Consider the following 15580-nt stretch of genomic DNA (forward strand, 5'->3'; position numbering starts at 1 on the left):
TATGGGGATGTATGTGTGTCTTGTGGAGTGAGGAAGTAAGTCTGCTCCAAGAAGTTTAACGCCACTTTTTCCCACAATGAAGCATTCACTGTATGGCAGCAGAGTGGCGCAGCGGAAGCGTGCTGGGCCCATAACCCAGAGGTCGATGGATCGAAACCATCCTCTGCTAGGTGTACGTTGGTTTTTATACCTTGCTTACCATATGGGCCAATTGTCGGCCATAGCCCCTTAAGAGAAAGTGTCATTAGGGCCTTGCTGTAACATAGATAGTAGTGTAACTATTTCAACTAATGTACCCTTCTTAAACTTGAAGGTTGAATACAAACAGAAGCAGAGTGGCGCAGCGGAAGCGTGCTGGGCCCATAACCCAGAGGTCGATGGATCGAAACCATCCTCTGCTAGGCATGAATTCATTTTTGCACCTTGCTTTATCGCATGGGCAAAACGGTTTCCATTGCCCTGTAAGAGAAAGTGTAATAAGGGCCCTGCTGTAACGTACATATTAGGGTAGCTAAGACTACTCCTGGGCCGTTCTTGTAGTTGAAGAGATGGGTGAACTGTGACACCGCACTTAAAAAAAAAAAAAAAAAAAAAAAACAGCAAACAGAGAAGCTTCCCCATATTGGAGCATTGGATTTGGTCAAGTCTTAAGCCAATGTGTTGTAGGGCACAAGTAAGCTTTGGGTTAGCATGAATGGTTGCATGGCCACCTAGCTTTTCATCCTTCCCACCCTTGCCCTGGAATCTTCCAGACTTCAAATTGCTGTCCTTTGCTGTGTGTGTTGCACCAGCATCATCCAGGGGGGCACATGATCTTTCTGAAGTCTTGAATTGAAGTCTGTAAGCAGTATCACCATGTGTCCCACTGCTTACATCTAGCAAAGTAGGCAAATAAGCAAGCTCATTTTTCTCTTGGGTATATTGCAATGGTACATGCTAGGCGAGTTTCAGCATGTAGCGTTGGTGGTATAGTGGTGAGCATAGCTGCCTTCCAAGCAGTTGACCCGGGTTCGATTCCTGGCCAACGCATGTGAGCTTGCTTTTGGCACCCTACAATTCCATGGAAGACAAGACCAAGACAAGATCTCTGAACAGTTAGGACATCCTGCACCTGCTCAGTCTCTGGAGAGGTTCCATTCCGGTGCAGCAGACTCTACGCCAGCTTAAAGTTCTTTCTAAATGGTCAACACTTAATGCAGACACTCTATAATGTTCTAAACAAATAGCTAGCAAGGCACTAAGGCGAGCCTGTCCTTGGGTGGGCTTGAACTGCCTTTCTTTGGCTTGACAGCCGTCGCCAGGCTTTGGGTTCGATCCCCGGCTAATACTTTACTGCTGCTTCTGGGGTACAGAAAACTTCATTTGGTCACAGACACTGCCAGGGATGTCTGTTGTATCACTAAGACATGAACTTGATGCTGCTCACCCTTTTCATGAACGTGAATGAGATTCCAACGTGTCTCAAATGAATCTACATGGCTATCTGGGGTTCTCTTCGGACAACTGCTGAACACAAAAGGAAAGGCCGTCCCTGGGTGGGCTTGAACCACCAACCTTTCGGTTAACAGCCGAACGCGCTAACCGATTGCGCCACAGAGACTGTGCCTGCAGTTGTTGCTAAATGATTTTATGGGGATGTATGTGTGTCTTGTGGAGTGAGGAAGTAAGTCTGCTCCAAGAAGTTTAACGCCACTTTTTCCCACAATGAAGCATTCACTGTATGGCAGCAGAGTGGCGCAGCGGAAGCGTGCTGGGCCCATAACCCAGAGGTCGATGGATCGAATCCATCCTCTGCTAGGTGTACGTTGGTTTTTATACCTTGCTTACCATATGGGCCAATTGTCGGCCATAGCCCCTTAAGAGAAAGTGTCATTAGGGCCTTGCTGTAACATAGATAGTAGTGTAACTATTTCAACTAATGTACCCTTCTTAAACTTGAAGGTTGAATACAAACAGAAGCAGAGTGGCGCAGCGGAAGCGTGCTGGGCCCATAACCCAGAGGTCGATGGATCGAAACCATCCTCTGCTAGGCATGAATTCATTTTTGCACCTTGCTTTATCGCATGGGCAAAACGGTTTCCATTGCCCTGTAAGAGAAAGTGTAATAAGGGCCCTGCTGTAACGTACATATTAGGGTAGCTAAGACTACTCCTGGGCCGTTCTTGTAGTTGAAGAGATGGGTGAACTGTGACACCGCACTTAAAAAAAAAAAAAAAAAAAAAAAAAACAGCAAACAGAGAAGCTTCCCCATATTGGAGCATTGGATTTGGTCAAGTCTTAAGCCAATGTGTTGTAGGGCACAAGTAAGCTTTGGGTTAGCATGAATGGTTGCATGGCCACCTAGCTTTTCATCCTTCCCACCCTTGCCCTGGAATCTTCCAGACTTCAAATTGCTGTCCTTTGCTGTGTGTGTTGCACCAGCATCATCCAGGGGGGCACATGATCTTTCTGAAGTCTTGAATTGAAGTCTGTAAGCAGTATCACCATGTGTCCCACTGCTTACATCTAGCAAAGTAGGCAAATAAGCAAGCTCATTTTTCTCTTGGGTATATTGCAATGGTACATGCTAGGCGAGTTTCAGCATGTAGCGTTGGTGGTATAGTGGTGAGCATAGCTGCCTTCCAAGCAGTTGACCCGGGTTTGATTCCCGGCCAATGCATGTGAGCTTGCTTTTGGCACCCTACAATTCCATGGAAGACAAGACCAAGACAAGATCTCTGAACAGTTAGGACATCCTGCACCTGCTCAGTCTCTGGAGAGGTTCCATTCCGGTGCAGCAGACTCTACGCCAGCTTAAAGTTCTTTCTAAATGGTCAACACTTAATGCAGACACTCTATAATGTTCTAAACAAATAGCTAGCAAGGCACTAAGGCGAGCCTGTCCTTGGGTGGGCTTGAACTGCCTTTCTTTGGCTTGACAGCCGTCGCCAGGCTTTGGGTTCGATCCCCGGCTAATACTTTACTGCTGCTTCTGGGGTACAGAAAACTTCATTTGGTCACAGACACTGCCAGGGATGTCTGTTGTATCACTAAGACATGAACTTGATGCTGCTCACCCTTTTCATGAACGTGAATGAGATTCCAACGTGTCTCAAATGAATCTACATGGCTATCTGGGGTTCTCTTCGGACAACTGTTGAACACAAAAGGAAAGGCCGTCCCTGGGTGGGCTTGAACCACCAACCTTTCGGTTAACAGCCGAACGCGCTAACCGATTGCGCCACAGAGACTGTGCCTGCAGTTGTTGCTAAATGATTTTATGGGGATGTATGTGTGTCTTGTGGAGTGAGGAAGTAAGTCTGCTCCAAGAAGTTTAACGCCACTTTTTCCCACAATGAAGCATTCACTGTATGGCAGCAGAGTGGCGCAGCGGAAGCGTGCTGGGCCCATAACCCAGAGGTCGATGGATCGAAACCATCCTCTGCTAGGTGTACGTTGGTTTTTATACCTTGCTTACCATATGGGCCAATTGTCGGCCATAGCCCCTTAAGAGAAAGTGTCATTAGGGCCTTGCTGTAACATAGATAGTAGTGTAACTATTTCAACTAATGTACCCTTCTTAAACTTGAAGGTTGAATACAAACAGAAGCAGAGTGGCGCAGCGGAAGCGTGCTGGGCCCATAACCCAGAGGTCGATGGATCGAAACCATCCTCTGCTAGGCATGAATTCATTTTTGCACCTTGCTTTATCGCATGGGCAAAACGGTTTCCATTGCCCTGTAAGAGAAAGTGTAATAAGGGCCCTGCTGTAACGTACATATTAGGGTAGCTAAGACTACTCCTGGGCCGTTCTTGTAGTTGAAGAGATGGGTGAACTGTGACACCGCACTTAAAAAAAAAAAAAAAAAAAAAAAACAGCAAACAGAGAAGCTTCCCCATATTGGAGCATTGGATTTGGTCAAGTCTTAAGCCAATGTGTTGTAGGGCACAAGTAAGCTTTGGGTTAGCATGAATGGTTGCATGGCCACCTAGCTTTTCATCCTTCCCACCCTTGCCCTGGAATCTTCCAGACTTCAAATTGCTGTCCTTTGCTGTGTGTGTTGCACCAGCATCATCCAGGGGGGCACATGATCTTTCTGAAGTCTTGAATTGAAGTCTGTAAGCAGTATCACCATGTGTCCCACTGCTTACATCTAGCAAAGTAGGCAAATAAGCAAGCTCATTTTTCTCTTGGGTATATTGCAATGGTACATGCTAGGCGAGTTTCAGCATGTAGCGTTGGTGGTATAGTGGTGAGCATAGCTGCCTTCCAAGCAGTTGACCCGGGTTCGATTCCCGGCCAACGCATGTGAGCTTGCTTTTGGCACCCTACAATTCCATGGAAGACAAGACCAAGACAAGATCTCTGAACAGTTAGGACATCCTGCACCTGCTCAGTCTCTGGAGAGGTTCCATTCCGGTGCAGCAGACTCTACGCCAGCTTAAAGTTCTTTCTAAATGGTCAACACTTAATGCAGACACTCTATAATGTTCTAAACAAATAGCTAGCAAGGCACTAAGGCGAGCCTGTCCTTGGGTGGGCTTGAACTGCCTTTCTTTGGCTTGACAGCCGTCGCCAGGCTTTGGGTTCGATCCCCGGCTAATACTTTACTGCTGCTTCTGGGGTACAGAAAACTTCATTTGGTCACAGACACTGCCAGGGATGTCTGTTGTATCACTAAGACATGAACTTGATGCTGCTCACCCTTTTCATGAACGTGAATGAGATTCCAACGTGTCTCAAATGAATCTACATGGCTATCTGGGGTTCTCTTCGGACAACTGCTGAACACAAAAGGAAAGGCCGTCCCTGGGTGGGCTTGAACCACCAACCTTTCGGTTAACAGCCGAACGCGCTAACCGATTGCGCCACAGAGACTGTGCCTGCAGTTGTTGCTAAATGATTTTATGGGGATGTATGTGTGTCTTGTGGAGTGAGGAAGTAAGTCTGCTCCAAGAAGTTTAACGCCACTTTTTCCCACAATGAAGCATTCACTGTATGGCAGCAGAGTGGCGCAGCGGAAGCGTGCTGGGCCCATAACCCAGAGGTCGATGGATCGAAACCATCCTCTGCTAGGTGTACGTTGGTTTTTATACCTTGCTTACCATATGGGCCAATTGTCGGCCATAGCCCCTTAAGAGAAAGTGTCATTAGGGCCTTGCTGTAACATAGATAGTAGTGTAACTATTTCAACTAATGTACCCTTCTTAAACTTGAAGGTTGAATACAAACAGAAGCAGAGTGGTGCAGCGGAAGCGTGCTGGGCCCATAACCCAGAGGTCGATGGATCGAAACCATCCTCTGCTAGGCATGAATTCATTTTTGCACCTTGCTTTATCGCATGGGCAAAACGGTTTCCATTGCCCTGTAAGAGAAAGTGTAATAAGGGCCCTGCTGTAACGTACATATTAGGGTAGCTAAGACTACTCCTGGGCCGTTCTTGTAGTTGAAGAGATGGGTGAACTGTGACACCGCACTTAAAAAAAAAAAAAAAAAACAGCAAACAGAGAAGCTTCCCCATATTGGAGCATTGGATTTGGTCAAGTCTTAAGCCAATGTGTTGTAGGGCACAAGTAAGCTTTGGGTTAGCATGAATGGTTGCATGGCCACCTAGCTTTTCATCCTTCCCACCCTTGCCCTGGAATCTTCCAGACTTCAAATTGCTGTCCTTTGCTGTGTGTGTTGCACCAGCATCATCCAGGGGGGCACATGATCTTTCTGAAGTCTTGAATTGAAGTCTGTAAGCAGTATCACCATGTGTCCCACTGCTTACATCTAGCAAAGTAGGCAAATAAGCAAGCTCATTTTTCTCTTGGGTATATTGCAATGGTACATGCTAGGCGAGTTTCAGCATGTAGCGTTGGTGGTATAGTGGTGAGCATAGCTGCCTTCCAAGCAGTTGACCCGGGTTCGATTCCCGGCCAATGCATGTGAGCTTGCTTTTGGCACCCTACAATTCCATGGAAGACAAGACCAAGACAAGATCTCTGAACAGTTAGGACATCCTGCACCTGCTCAGTCTCTGGAGAGGTTCCATTCCGGTGCAGCAGACTCTACGCCAGCTTAAAGTTCTTTCTAAATGGTCAACACTTAATGCAGACACTCTATAATGTTCTAAACAAATAGCTAGCAAGGCACTAAGGCGAGCCTGTCCTTGGGTGGGCTTGAACTGCATTTCTTTGGCTTGACAGCCGTCGCCAGGCTTTGGGTTCGATCCCCGGCTAATACTTTACTGCTGCTTCTGGGGTACAGAAAACTTCATTTGGTCACAGACACTGCCAGGGATGTCTGTTGTATCACTAAGACATGAACTTGATGCTGCTCACCCTTTTCATGAACGTGAATGAGATTCCAACGTGTCTCAAATGAATCTACATGGCTATCTGGGGTTCTCTTCGGACAACTGTTGAACACAAAAGGAAAGGCCGTCCCTGGGTGGGCTTGAACCACCAACCTTTCGGTTAACAGCCAAACGCGCTAACCGATTGCGCCACAGAGACTGTGCCTGCAGTTGTTGCTAAATGATTTTATGGGGATGTATGTGTGTCTTGTGGAGTGAGGAAGTAAGTCTGCTCCAAGAAGTTTAACGCCACTTTTTCCCACAATGAAGCATTCACTGTATGGCAGCAGAGTGGCGCAGCGGAAGCGTGCTGGGCCCATAACCCAGAGGTCGATGGATCGAAACCATCCTCTGCTAGGTGTACGTTGGTTTTTATACCTTGCTTACCATATGGGCCAATTGTCGGCCATAGCCCCTTAAGAGAAAGTGTCATTAGGGCCTTGCTGTAACATAGATAGTAGTGTAACTATTTCAACTAATGTACCCTTCTTAAACTTGAAGGTTGAATACAAACAGAAGCAGAGTGGCGCAGCGGAAGCGTGCTGGGCCCATAACCCAGAGGTCGATGGATCGAAACCATCCTCTGCTAGGCATGAATTCATTTTTGCACCTTGCTTTATCGCATGGGCAAAACGGTTTCCATTGCCCTGTAAGAGAAAGTGTAATAAGGGCCCTGCTGTAACGTACATATTAGGGTAGCTAAGACTACTCCTGGGCCGTTCTTGTAGTTGAAGAGATGGGTGAACTGTGACACCGCACTTAAAAAAAAAAAAAAAAAAACAGCAAACAGAGAAGCTTCCCCATATTGGAGCATTGGATTTGGTCAAGTCTTAAGCCAATGTGTTGTAGGGCACTAGTAAGCTTTGGGTTAGCATGAATGGTTGCATGGCCACCTAGCTTTTCATCCTTCCCACCCTTGCCCTGGAATCTTCCAGACTTCAAATTGCTGTCCTTTGCTGTGTGTGTTGCACCAGCATCATCCAGGGGGGCACATGATCTTTCTGAAGTCTTGAATTGAAGTCTGTAAGCAGTATCACCATGTGTCCCACTGCTTACATCTAGCAAAGTAGGCAAATAAGCAAGCTCATTTTTCTCTTGGGTATATTGCAATGGTACATGCTAGGCGAGTTTCAGCATGTAGCGTTGGTGGTATAGTGGTGAGCATAGCTGCCTTCCAAGCAGTTGACCCGGGTTCGATTCCCGGCCAACGCATGTGAGCTTGCTTTTGGCACCCTACAATTCCATGGAAGACAAGACCAAGACAAGATCTCTGAACAGTTAGGACATCCTGCACCTGCTCAGTCTCTGGAGAGGTTCCATTCCGGTGCAGCAGACTCTACGCCAGCTTAAAGTTCTTTCTAAATGGTCAACACTTAATGCAGACACTCTATAATGTTCTAAACAAATAGCTAGCAAGGCACTAAGGCGAGCCTGTCCTTGGGTGGGCTTGAACTGCCTTTCTTTGGCTTGACAGCCGTCGCCAGGCTTTGGGTTCGATCCCCGGCTAATACTTTACTGCTGCTTCTGGGGTACAGAAAACTTCATTTGGTCACAGACACTGCCAGGGATGTCTGTTGTATCACTAAGACATGAACTTGATGCTGCTCACCCTTTTCATGAACGTGAATGAGATTCCAACGTGTCTCAAATGAATCTACATGGCTATCTGGGGTTCTCTTCGGACAACTGCTGAACACAAAAGGAAAGGCCGTCCCTGGGTGGGCTTGAACCACCAACCTTTCGGTTAACAGCCGAACGCGCTAACCGATTGCGCCACAGAGACTGTGCCTGCAGTTGTTGCTAAATGATTTTATGGGGATGTATGTGTGTCTTGTGGAGTGAGGAAGTAAGTCTGCTCCAAGAAGTTTAACGCCACTTTTTCCCACAATGAAGCATTCACTATATGGCAGCAGAGTGGCGCAGCGGAAGCGTGCTGGGCCCATAACCCAGAGGTCGATGGATCGAAACCATCCTCTGCTAGGTGTACGTTGGTTTTTATACCTTGCTTACCATATGGGCCAATTGTCGGCCATAGCCCCTTAAGAGAAAGTGTCATTAGGGCCTTGCTGTAACATAGATAGTAGTGTAACTATTTCAACTAATGTACCCTTCTTAAACTTGAAGGTTGAATACAAACAGAAGCAGAGTGGCGCAGCGGAAGCGTGCTGGGCCCATAACCCAGAGGTCGATGGATCGAAACCATCCTCTGCTAGGCATGAATTCATTTTTGCACCTTGCTTTATCGCATGGGCAAAACGGTTTCCATTGCCCTGTAAGAGAAAGTGTAATAAGGGCCCTGCTGTAACGTACATATTAGGGTAGCTAAGACTACTCCTGGGCCGTTCTTGTAGTTGAAGAGATATGTGAACTGTGACACCGCACTTAAAAAAAAAAAAAAAAAAAAAAAAAAAAACATCAAACAGAGAAGCTTCCCCATATTGGAGCATTGGATTTGGTCAAGTCTTAAGCCAATGTGTTGTAGGGCACAAGTAAGCTTTGGGTTAGCAGGAATGGTTGCATGGCCACCTAGCTTTTCATCCTTCCCACCCTTGCCCTGGAATCTTCCAGACTTCAAATTGCTGTCCTTTGCTGTGTGTGTTGCACCAGCATCATCCAGGGGGGCACATGATCTTTCTGAAGTCTTGAATTGAAGTCTGTAAGCAGTATCACCATGTGTCCCACTGCTTACATCTAGCAAAGTAGGCAAATAAGCAAGCTCATTTTTCTCTTGGGTATATTGTAATGGTACATGCTAGGCGAGTTTCAGCATGTAGCGTTGGTGGTATAGTGGTGAGCATAGCTGCCTTCCAAGCAGTTGACCCGGGTTCGATTCCTGGCCAACGCATGTGAGCTTGCTTTTGGCACCCTACAATTCCATGGAAGACAAGACCAAGACAAGATCTCTGAACAGTTAGGACATCCTGCACCTGCTCAGTCTCTGGAGAGGTTCCATTCCGGTGCAGCAGACTCTACGCCAGCTTAAAGTTCTTTCTAAATGGTCAACACTTAATGCAGACACTCTATAATGTTCTAAACAAATAGCTAGCAAGGCACTAAGGCGAGCCTGTCCTTGGGTGGGCTTGAACTGCCTTTCTTTGGCTTGACAGCCGTCGCCAGGCTTTGGGTTCGATCCCCGGCTAATACTTTACTGCTGCTTCTGGGGTACAGAAAACTTCATTTGGTCACAGACACTGCCAGGGATGTCTGTTGTATCACTAAGACATGAACTTGATGCTGCTCACCCTTTTCATGAACGTGAATGAGATTCCAACGTGTCTCAAATGAATCTACATGGCTATCTGGGGTTCTCTTCGGACAACTGCTGAACACAAAAGGAAAGGCCGTCCCTGGGTGGGCTTGAACCACCAACCTTTCGGTTAACAGCCGAACGCGCTAACCGATTGCGCCACAGAGACTGTGCCTGCAGTTGTTGCTAAATGATTTTATGGGGATGTATGTGTGTCTTGTGGAGTGAGGAAGTAAGTCTGCTCCAAGAAGTTTAACGCCACTTTTTCCCACAATGAAGCATTCACTGTATGGCAGCAGAGTGGCGCAGCGGAAGCGTGCTGGGCCCATAACCCAGAGGTCGATGGATCGAAACCATCCTCTGCTAGGTGTACGTTGGTTTTTATACCTTGCTTACCATATGGGCCAATTGTCGGCCATAGCCCCTTAAGAGAAAGTGTCATTAGGGCCTTGCTGTAACATAGATAGTAGTGTAACTATTTCAACTAATGTACCCTTCTTAAACTTGAAGGTTGAATACAAACAGAAGCAGAGTGGCGCAGCGGAAGCGTGCTGGGCCCATAACCCAGAGGTCGATGGATCGAAACCATCCTCTGCTAGGCATGAATTCATTTTTGCACCTTGCTTTATCGCATGGGCAAAACGGTTTCCATTGCCCTGTAAGAGAAAGTGTAATAAGGGCCCTGCTGTAACGTACATATTAGGGTAGCTAAGACTACTCCTGGGCCGTTCTTGTAGTTGAAGAGATGGGTGAACTGTGACACCGCACTTAAAAAAAAAAAAAAAAAAAAAAAAACAGCAAACAGAGAAGCTTCCCCATATTGGAGCATTGGATTTGGTCAAGTCTTAAGCCAATGTGTTGTAGGGCACAAGTAAGCTTTGGGTTAGCATGAATGGTTGCATGGCCACCTAGCTTTTCATCCTTCCCACCCTTGCCCTGGAATCTTCCAGACTTCAAATTGCTGTCCTTTGCTGTGTGTGTTGCACCAGCATCATCCAGGGGGGCACATGATCTTTCTGAAGTCTTGAATTGAAGTCTGTAAGCAGTATCACCATGTGTCCCACTGCTTACATCTAGCAAAGTAGGCAAATAAGCAAGCTCATTTTTCTCTTGGGTATATTGCAATGGTACATGCTAGGCGAGTTTCAGCATGTAGCGTTGGTGGTATAGTGGTGAGCATAGCTGCCTTCCAAGCAGTTGACCCGGGTTCGATTCCCGGCCAATGCATGTGAGCTTGCTTTTGGCACCCTACAATTCCATGGAAGACAAGACCAAGACAAGATCTCTGAACAGTTAGGACATCCTGCACCTGCTCAGTCTCTGGAGAGGTTCCATTCCGGTGCAGCAGACTCTACGCCAGCTTAAAGTTCTTTCTAAATGGTCAACACTTAATGCAGACACTCTATAATGTTCTAAACAAATAGCTAGCAAGGCACTAAGGCGAGCCTGTCCTTGGGTGGGCTTGAACTGCCTTTCTTTGGCTTGACAGCCGTCGCCAGGCTTTGGGTTCGATCCCCGGCTAATACTTTACTGCTGCTTCTGGGGTACAGAAAACTTCATTTGGTCACAGACACTGCCAGGGATGTCTGTTGTATCACTAAGACATGAACTTGATGCTGCTCACCCTTTTCATGAACGTGAATGAGATTCCAACGTGTCTCAAATGAATCTACATGGCTATCTGGGGTTCTCTTCGGACAACTGTTGAACACAAAAGGAAAGGCCGTCCCTGGGTGGGCTTGAACCACCAACCTTTCGGTTAACAGCCGAACGCGCTAACCGATTGCGCCACAGAGACTGTGCCTGCAGTTGTTGCTAAATGATTTTATGGGGATGTATGTGTGTCTTGTGGAGTGAGGAAGTAAGTCTGCTCCAAGAAGTTTAACGCCACTTTTTCCCACAATGAAGCATTCACTGTATGGCAGCAGAGTGGCGCAGCGGAAGCGTGCTGGGCCCATAACCCAGAGGTCGATGGATCGAAACCATCCTCTGCTAGGTGTACGTTGGTTTTTATACCTTGCTTACCATATGGGCCAATTGTCGGCCATAGCCCCTTAAGAGAAAGTGTCATTAGGGCCTTGCTGTAACATAGATAGTAGTGTAACTATTTCAACTAATGTACCCTTCTTAAACTTGAAGGTTGAATACAAACAGAAGCAGAGTGGCGCAGCGGAAGCGTGCTGGGCCCATAACCCAGAGGTCGATGGATCGAAACCATCCTCTGCTAGGCATGAATTCATTTTTGCACCTTGCTTTATCGCATGGGCAAAACGGTTTCCATTGCCCTGTAAGAGAAAGTGTAATAAGGGCCCTGCTGTAACGTACATATTAGGGTAGCTAAGACTACTCCTGGGCCGTTCTTGTAGTTGAAGAGATGGGTGAACTGTGACACCGCACTTAAAAAAAAAAAAAAAAAAAAAAAACAGCAAACAGAGAAGCTTCCCCATATTGGAGCATTGGATTTGGTCAAGTCTTAAGCCAATGTGTTGTAGGGCACAAGTAAGCTTTGGGTTAGCATGAATGGTTGCATGGCCACCTAGCTTTTCATCCTTCCCACCCTTGCCCTGGAATCTTCCAGACTTCAAATTGCTGTCCTTTGCTGTGTGTGTTGCACCAGCATCATCCAGGGGGGCACATGATCTTTCTGAAGTCTTGAATTGAAGTCTGTAAGCAGTATCACCATGTGTCCCACTGCTTACATCTAGCAAAGTAGGCAAATAAGCAAGCTCATTTTTCTCTTGGGTATATTGCAATGGTACATGCTAGGCGAGTTTCAGCATGTAGCGTTGGTGGTATAGTGGTGAGCATAGCTGCCTTCCAAGCAGTTGACCCGGGTTCGATTCCTGGCCAACGCATGTGAGCTTGCTTTTGGCACCCTACAATTCCATGGAAGACAAGACCAAGACAAGATCTCTGAACAGTTAGGACATCCTGCACCTGCTCAGTCTCTGGAGAGGTTCCATTCCGGTGCAGCAGACTCTACGCCAGCTTAAAGTTCTTTCTAAATGGTCAACACTTAATGCAGACACTCTATAATGTTCTAAACAAATAGCTAGCAAGGCACTAAGGCGAGCCTGTCCTTGGGTGGGCTTGAACTGCCTTTCTTTGGCTTGACAGCCGTCGCCAGGCTTTGGGTTCGATCCCCGGCTAATACTTTACTGCTGCTTCTGGGGTACAGAAAACTTCATTTGGTCACAGACACTGCCAGGGATGTCTGTTGTATCACTAAGACATGAACTTGATGCTGCTCACCCTTTTCATGAACGTGAATGAGATTCCAACGTGTCTCAAATGAATCTACATGGCTATCTGGGGTTCTCTTCGGACAACTGCTGAACACAAAAGGAAAGGCCGTCCCTGGGTGGGCTTGAACCACCAACCTTTCGGTTAACAGCCGAACGCGCTAACCGATTGCGCCACAGAGACTGTGCCTGCAGTTGTTGCTAAATGATTTTATGGGGATGTATGTGTGTCTTGTGGAGTGAGGAAGTAAGTCTGCTCCAAGAAGTTTAACGCCACTTTTTCCCACAATGAAGCATTCACTGTATGGCAGCAGAGTGGCGCAGCGGAAGCGTGCTGGGCCCATAACCCAGAGGTCGATGGATCGAAACCATCCTCTGCTAGGTGTACGTTGGTTTTTATACCTTGCTTACCATATGGGCCAATTGTCGGCCATAGCCCCTTAAGAGAAAGTGTCATTAGGGCCTTGCTGTAACATAGATAGTAGTGTAACTATTTCAACTAATGTACCCTTCTTAAACTTGAAGGTTGAATACAAACAGAAGCAGAGTGGCGCAGCGGAAGCGTGCTGGGCCCATAACCCAGAGGTCGATGGATCGAAACCATCCTCTGCTAGGCATGAATTCATTTTTGCACCTTGCTTTATCGCATGGGCAAAACGGTTTCCATTGCCCTGTAAGAGAAAGTGTAATAAGGGCCCTGCTGTAACGTACATATTAGGGTAGCTAAGACTACTCCTGGGCCGTTCTTGTAGTTGAAGAGATGGGTGAACTGTGACACCGCACTTAAAAAAAAAAAAAAAAAAAAAAAAAACAGCAAACAGAGAAGCTTCCCCATATTGGAGCATTGGATTTGGTCAAGTCTTAAGCCAATGTGTTGTAGGGCACAAGTAAGCTTTGGGTTAGCATGAATGGTTGCATGGCCACCTAGCTTTTCATCCTTCCCACCCTTGCCCTGGAATCTTCCAGACTTCAAATTGCTGTCCTTTGCTGTGTGTGTTGCACCAGCATCATCCAGGGGGGCACATGATCTTTCTGAAGTCTTGAATTGAAGTCTGTAAGCAGTATCACCATGTGTCCCACTGCTTACATCTAGCAAAGTAGGCAAATAAGCAAGCTCATTTTTCTCTTGGGTATATTGCAATGGTACATGCTAGGCGAGTTTCAGCATGTAGCGTTGGTGGTATAGTGGTGAGCATAGCTGCCTTCCAAGCAGTTGACCCGGGTTCGATTCCCGGCCAATGCATGTGAGCTTGCTTTTGGCACCCTACAATTCCATGGAAGACAAGACCAAGACAAGATCTCTGAACAGTTAGGACATCCTGCACCTGCTCAGTCTCTGGAGAGGTTCCATTCCGGTGCAGCAGACTCTACGCCAGCTTAAAGTTCTTTCTAAATGGTCAACACTTAATGCAGACACTCTATAATGTTCTAAACAAATAGCTAGCAAGGCACTAAGGCGAGCCTGTCCTTGGGTGGGCTTGAACTGCCTTTCTTTGGCTTGACAGCCGTCGCCAGGCTTTGGGTTCGATCCCCGGCTAATACTTTACTGCTGCTTCTGGGGTACAGAAAACTTCATTTGGTCACAGACACTGCCAGGGATGTCTGTTGTATCACTAAGACATGAACTTGATGCTGCTCACCCTTTTCATGAACGTGAATGAGATTCCAACGTGTCTCAAATGAATCTACATGGCTATCTGGGGTTCTCTTCGGACAACTGTTGAACACAAAAGGAAAGGCCGTCCCTGGGTGGGCTTGAACCACCAACCTTTCGGTTAACAGCCGAACGCACTAACCGATTGCGCCACAGAGACTGTGCCTGCAGTTGTTGCTAAATGATTTTATGGGGATGTATGTGTGTCTTGTGGAGTGAGGAAGTAAGTCTGCTCCAAGAAGTTTAACGCCACTTTTTCCCACAATGAAGCATTCACTGTATGGCAGCAGAGTGGCGCAGCGGAAGCGTGCTGGGCCCATAACCCAGAGGTCGATGGATCGAAACCATCCTCTGCTAGGTGTACGTTGGTTTTTATACCTTGCTTACCATATGGGCCAATTGTCGGCCATAGCCCCTTAAGAGAAAGTGTCATTAGGGCCTTGCTGTAACATAGATAGTAGTGTAACTATTTCAACTAATGTACCCTTCTTAAACTTGAAGGTTGAATACAAACAGAAGCAGAGTGGCGCAGCGGAAGCGTGCTGGGCCCATAACCCAGAGGTCGATGGATCGAAACCATCCTCTGCTAGGCATGAATTCATTTTTGCACCTTGCTTTATCGCATGGGCAAAACGGTTTCCATTGCCCTGTAAGAGAAAGTGTAATAAGGGCCCTGCTGTAACGTACATATTAGGGTAGCTAAGACTACTCCTGGGCCGTTCTTGTAGTTGAAGAGATGGGTGAACTGTGACACCGCACTTAAAAAAAAAAAAAAAAAAAAAAAACAGCAAACAGAGAAGCTTCCCCATATTGGAGCATTGGATTTGGTCAAGTCTTAAGCCAATGTGTTGTAGGGCACAAGTAAGCTTTGGGTTAGCATGAATGGTTGCATGGCCACCTAGCTTTTCATCCTTCCCACCCTTGCCCTGGAATCTTCCAGACTTCAAATTGCTGTCCTTTGCTGTGTGTGTTGCACCAGCATCATCCAGGGGGGCACATGATCTTTCTGAAGTCTTGAATTGAAGTCTGTAAGCAGTATCACCATGTGTCCCACTGCTTACATCTAGCAAAGTAGGCAAATAAGCAAGCTCATTTTTCTCTTGGGTATATTGCAATG

The 15580-nt window shown here is 46.8% G+C and overlaps 19 non-coding genes across 19 annotated transcripts; 10 read left to right on the forward strand and 9 right to left on the reverse strand.

Moving 5' to 3' along the window:
• Positions 1-957: 957 nt before the first annotated feature.
• On the forward strand, positions 958-1029 carry TRNAG-UCC (transfer RNA glycine (anticodon UCC)). The gene has a single exon. It is a non-coding gene; the product is annotated as a tRNA-Gly (tRNA).
• A 497-nt stretch (positions 1030-1526) lies between these two features.
• TRNAN-GUU (transfer RNA asparagine (anticodon GUU)) lies at positions 1527-1600 on the reverse strand. The gene has a single exon. It is a non-coding gene; the product is annotated as a tRNA-Asn (tRNA).
• Positions 1601-1725: 125 nt separating this feature from the next.
• TRNAM-CAU (transfer RNA methionine (anticodon CAU)) lies at positions 1726-1797 on the forward strand. The gene has a single exon. It is a non-coding gene; the product is annotated as a tRNA-Met (tRNA).
• A 790-nt stretch (positions 1798-2587) lies between these two features.
• TRNAG-UCC (transfer RNA glycine (anticodon UCC)) lies at positions 2588-2659 on the forward strand. Its single transcript has one exon. It is a non-coding gene; the product is annotated as a tRNA-Gly (tRNA).
• A 497-nt stretch (positions 2660-3156) lies between these two features.
• On the reverse strand, positions 3157-3230 carry TRNAN-GUU (transfer RNA asparagine (anticodon GUU)). Its single transcript has one exon. It is a non-coding gene; the product is annotated as a tRNA-Asn (tRNA).
• A 985-nt stretch (positions 3231-4215) lies between these two features.
• On the forward strand, positions 4216-4287 carry TRNAG-UCC (transfer RNA glycine (anticodon UCC)). The gene has a single exon. It is a non-coding gene; the product is annotated as a tRNA-Gly (tRNA).
• Positions 4288-4784: 497 nt separating this feature from the next.
• On the reverse strand, positions 4785-4858 carry TRNAN-GUU (transfer RNA asparagine (anticodon GUU)). The gene has a single exon. It is a non-coding gene; the product is annotated as a tRNA-Asn (tRNA).
• A 979-nt stretch (positions 4859-5837) lies between these two features.
• Positions 5838-5909, forward strand: TRNAG-UCC (transfer RNA glycine (anticodon UCC)). The gene has a single exon. It is a non-coding gene; the product is annotated as a tRNA-Gly (tRNA).
• Positions 5910-6406: 497 nt separating this feature from the next.
• On the reverse strand, positions 6407-6480 carry TRNAN-GUU (transfer RNA asparagine (anticodon GUU)). The gene has a single exon. It is a non-coding gene; the product is annotated as a tRNA-Asn (tRNA).
• Positions 6481-7460: 980 nt separating this feature from the next.
• On the forward strand, positions 7461-7532 carry TRNAG-UCC (transfer RNA glycine (anticodon UCC)). Its single transcript has one exon. It is a non-coding gene; the product is annotated as a tRNA-Gly (tRNA).
• Positions 7533-8029: 497 nt separating this feature from the next.
• TRNAN-GUU (transfer RNA asparagine (anticodon GUU)) lies at positions 8030-8103 on the reverse strand. The gene has a single exon. It is a non-coding gene; the product is annotated as a tRNA-Asn (tRNA).
• Positions 8104-9093: 990 nt separating this feature from the next.
• Positions 9094-9165, forward strand: TRNAG-UCC (transfer RNA glycine (anticodon UCC)). The gene has a single exon. It is a non-coding gene; the product is annotated as a tRNA-Gly (tRNA).
• Positions 9166-9662: 497 nt separating this feature from the next.
• Positions 9663-9736, reverse strand: TRNAN-GUU (transfer RNA asparagine (anticodon GUU)). Its single transcript has one exon. It is a non-coding gene; the product is annotated as a tRNA-Asn (tRNA).
• A 986-nt stretch (positions 9737-10722) lies between these two features.
• On the forward strand, positions 10723-10794 carry TRNAG-UCC (transfer RNA glycine (anticodon UCC)). Its single transcript has one exon. It is a non-coding gene; the product is annotated as a tRNA-Gly (tRNA).
• Positions 10795-11291: 497 nt separating this feature from the next.
• On the reverse strand, positions 11292-11365 carry TRNAN-GUU (transfer RNA asparagine (anticodon GUU)). Its single transcript has one exon. It is a non-coding gene; the product is annotated as a tRNA-Asn (tRNA).
• A 985-nt stretch (positions 11366-12350) lies between these two features.
• On the forward strand, positions 12351-12422 carry TRNAG-UCC (transfer RNA glycine (anticodon UCC)). Its single transcript has one exon. It is a non-coding gene; the product is annotated as a tRNA-Gly (tRNA).
• A 497-nt stretch (positions 12423-12919) lies between these two features.
• TRNAN-GUU (transfer RNA asparagine (anticodon GUU)) lies at positions 12920-12993 on the reverse strand. The gene has a single exon. It is a non-coding gene; the product is annotated as a tRNA-Asn (tRNA).
• Positions 12994-13980: 987 nt separating this feature from the next.
• Positions 13981-14052, forward strand: TRNAG-UCC (transfer RNA glycine (anticodon UCC)). Its single transcript has one exon. It is a non-coding gene; the product is annotated as a tRNA-Gly (tRNA).
• Positions 14053-14549: 497 nt separating this feature from the next.
• Positions 14550-14623, reverse strand: TRNAN-GUU (transfer RNA asparagine (anticodon GUU)). Its single transcript has one exon. It is a non-coding gene; the product is annotated as a tRNA-Asn (tRNA).
• Positions 14624-15580: the final 957 nt, after the last annotated feature.

Source organism: Hyperolius riggenbachi, chromosome 4, assembly GCF_040937935.1.
Source record: "Hyperolius riggenbachi isolate aHypRig1 chromosome 4, aHypRig1.pri, whole genome shotgun sequence".
Classification (NCBI taxonomy): Eukaryota; Metazoa; Chordata; class Amphibia; order Anura; family Hyperoliidae; genus Hyperolius; species Hyperolius riggenbachi.